Genomic DNA, 3,971 nt, shown 5'->3' with positions numbered 1-3,971 from the left:
GATGGTATAAAAACATTGTAATTACTCTTGTTGTGATAAAGATAACCAAAATCATTTTAATCTTGTTAATGCTATAAAGTTATCATAATTTATTGCATGTGTCAAACTAAGCAACTGTTCAGTTATTTGAGGCTAATGAATGGAAAAATGTTTTAAACTGTATGTTTTATAAACATAGCACATTTCCTAAAGCAGCTACAGTAAACTACAGATATTGCTAGGAATATGCAGTATCATATATTCTACATTATCACACCCTTACAATAGCTGTCACATCCTCTGGCTCTAGTGTTGCGAATGACAACTAAACCAGTTAACATGTAGATGAACATAGAAGGAACACTTGACAGCCTAATAATCTGGGGGAGGGTAGTATATAAAGAAATAATGAGAAATAGTCAAAGTAAAAATAATGACAAATATTCAAAACAACAGTTATAGTTTGCTATGGGGTGAAACAAGGAAGACAAAATCATTAAGAACAAATAAATACGAGGAATAGTGATAAGAATTCCAGAAACTATCCAGAATTCATGAGTTCGTTCATAAAGTTATTATGAAGATTGCAATTTGCAAGAACATTTATAATTGCATATCTTCCAACCTCAACCAATTTTTCTACCGTTTCCTTTTGTCATCACAGTTACAGGAAAGAAATGCTTACCCTTTCTAGTCTATCTTGTTGAGCATGTAACGCTTGTGTTTGACTTGCTATCTGAGCCAGTCGAATCTGTTGTTCCTCTCTTGTGCCCTGGAAACTCTGTCTTTGAGATTCCACTTCTTCCTGCATCTTCTTCAGAGATAACTTTTCTTGATCTAGATACTCCTTAACCACAGCATTCTAAAGAATGAAAACAGATTGCAGATTATACAAGACTTTACTGCGAAGTAGGACATTACGTATTATGAAAACTAGCAAGGTATAAAATCCTAATGTTTATTAAATTATCGTATGAATACCCCATAAGGGGTACCATGAGGGGTAGTGTGTCTTGCACATAACATGGACAAGACCACCACATTGTTGCTATGCCTCTCAATTCTTATTCCCTGTGCTTTTACTTTACCTAGTTGTCCAACATCTTTAACTTTACTTTTGCCAATTGTTATGTTATTTACATTAGACCTCTCTCTTAAAATGTTTAAATCTTGTAGGGGCCAGAAGAGATTCTTTTTATACCTAAATTCCATCTAATAACTTGCAGTTCTTTAAAAGTTATGTAACTGAATCATTTGTAAATGATGGTTCTGACCAAATTTCCTTTGTAGCTTTATTTCCAGAACTTGACATAAATATAGGATGAAGCTTACACATTTGCATATGTACAACTGTTAGCAATGACTTGCACAGGACTGGGCCATGTGGACCATTCATAAAGTATCCATTGGTAGGTAAAATATGGCAGTAATCCACATAGACATTATTTTTATTCCCCGTATGTAACAATCTTTTAAGGTCATTAATGCCAATTCAACTAATGCTATTAAAAACACTATCTCAAATGACTGTACGTATTCTAGTTTGTATCTTTTGAAATAAATATTAAGTTTTGTTAATACTGTACTGGCAAGTTTCTACAAATATAATGTAATAATGTACAAAGTTTTGAGTACCGAATATCTCCATGTGGGGTCAAATGCCTTTCGAATACTGAAAAAGTTGCTTTGGTTACTTTTTCATGTTCAAAGCCTCTCTGGACATGGTCTTCTAAACGAACTAATGAATCTAACATTGATCAATGTTTTATGACCTAAGCAGATCTAGAAATATAATTTTACACATTTGCATATAGAGTACCACATTAATCTGGCACAGACCATTTATTTCAAGAACTTTACTTAAACATCTAGTTAAAAGGATAGGTTTCAGGTCTATAGTTTATGGCTTTGCTTGAACCTTTCCAAGTTAGTGACTAGAAAAATATTGTCCCAAAAATTTTACTGTGTACCACTAGGGTGTTTGTTACACTAAATATTAAAACCAATGTACTGTAAATATTAAATGCATTGGGTCCCTCCTCAAATGGAAATAAAAGGGAATAAGATGTCAGTAAAGGGATCAAAGCTACCAGTACACCTACAATGTCCAGATCAAAATAACCATTCTAATCAGTAATTAACAACTCTAAAACTCATTACTACCTTAAATGAGTGGCTAGTTTTATGGGGGTAATGAGCTTCATAATAATAAAAGTAACCAATTAAACCCATCACTGGATTATGATGCACATGAAAACAAAGATAACAAGGTGTTACAGTAAGTCTATTCTGTCTCTGAACTGTCACAATCATATAACGCATGAATATTCAATAAATTAAAATATGTACAGTATTGCTAATAAGGACAAACCCTTATGGACAGCCCAGTGAAAGCAAGGCGTGTTGATTCAGTTTTATGTTTAGAATACAATGGTACTTTGACATACGAAAGTCCCAGCTTACGAAAAATTCAAGTTACGAAAGCAAATACGAAGATTTTTTTGGCTCTACATACGAAAATGGTTCAGGTTACGAAAGGTTGTTGCTGTAAAATCCCGAGATTCGCCCAGACCACCGATAACAATTTTAAAACTAGCGCGCTGCCAACTGAGTAGACTCGCCACCATCCTCCTGTTCTTCCATTGGTTCCTGATGCTAGTCACCACCATAAGATCCTGCTCTCCCATTGGTCAGCATCTCTCCCATCGTGCTCTACATAAAAGCGTTCTTCTTCAGCCATTGCTTCGCACCAGTGTTATCGTACGCACGCGGAATTCGTTCGTTCACATATACGATTTCGTTTACTAACGTAAACTCGTGTTAGTGATTTCGTTGTACTACTTTATTGTGTTGTGGGAGAACTTAAGTACATATACTACATAACTTAATTACGTACAGTATACGTAGTCATGGGTCCCAAGAAAGTTGCTGAAGTTCACGGAAAGAAGAGGATGCTTTCTATGGAGACGAAGATGGAGATAATTAAAAAGTATGAAGCTGGCATGTGGTTGAGTGTGATCGCTAAGGAATATGGCCGAAATCCGTCGACGAAAGGCACCATCCTTAAGCAGAAGGAAGCCATCAAAGCTGCTACACCTTCCAAGGGCATCACTATTTTGTCCAACAAGAGGAGCCCCGTGCACGACGAGATGGAGAGACTGCTTCTTGTCTGAATAAAAGACAAAGAAATCACTGACGGTACGATAACTGAGATGGCAATCTCCCACAAGGCTAGGGCTATTTTTGGCGATTTGATTGCCCAGGCCGAAGATGACGGAGGAGAAGGGACATCGACGCCAACCCCAGACTTCAAGGCTTCTTATGGGTGGTTTGAAAAATTCCAGAAATGGACTGGCATCCATTCAGTGGTGCGGCATGGGGAGGCAGCCAGCTCAGACACGAAAGCGGCCGAAGCCTTTATTAATACGTTCGACGAGATGACGATCAACGAAGGCTACAGTTCTCAGCAAGTCTTCAACTGTGATGAGACTGGCCTTTTTTGGAAAAAAATGCCTCGTCGGACGTACATTACAGAGGAAGAGAAGCTACCCGGGCATAAGCCTATGAAAGACAGGCTTACGTTCGCACTTTGTTTGAACGCCAGTGGGGATTGCAAGGTGAAGACCCTACTTGTGTATCATTCGGAGACTCCTCGAGCCTTCAAGGCCCACAAAGTGCTAAAGGAGAAGTTTCCAGTGATGTGGAGGGCTAATGCGAAAGCCTGGGTAACGAGACTTTTGTTCACCGAGTGGGTAAATCTGTGTTTTGGCCCGACAGCAAAGAAATTCTTGGAAGAGAAGCGCCTCCCTCTGAAATGTCTGCTGTTGTTGGACAATGCCCCTGCTCGCCCTCCTGGCCTCGAGGAAGATATCCTAGTGGAGTATTCTTTCATCAAGGTTCTTTATCTTCCGCCTAACACCCCCCCTCTCCTCCAGCCCATGGACCAGCAAGTGATATAGAACTTCAAGAAGCTGTATACGAAACATCTTTTC

This window comes from Macrobrachium nipponense, chromosome 41 (genome assembly GCF_015104395.2).
Source record: "Macrobrachium nipponense isolate FS-2020 chromosome 41, ASM1510439v2, whole genome shotgun sequence".
Taxonomy (NCBI): Eukaryota; Metazoa; Arthropoda; class Malacostraca; order Decapoda; family Palaemonidae; genus Macrobrachium; species Macrobrachium nipponense.
Note: the sequence above shows the minus strand (reverse complement) of the source record.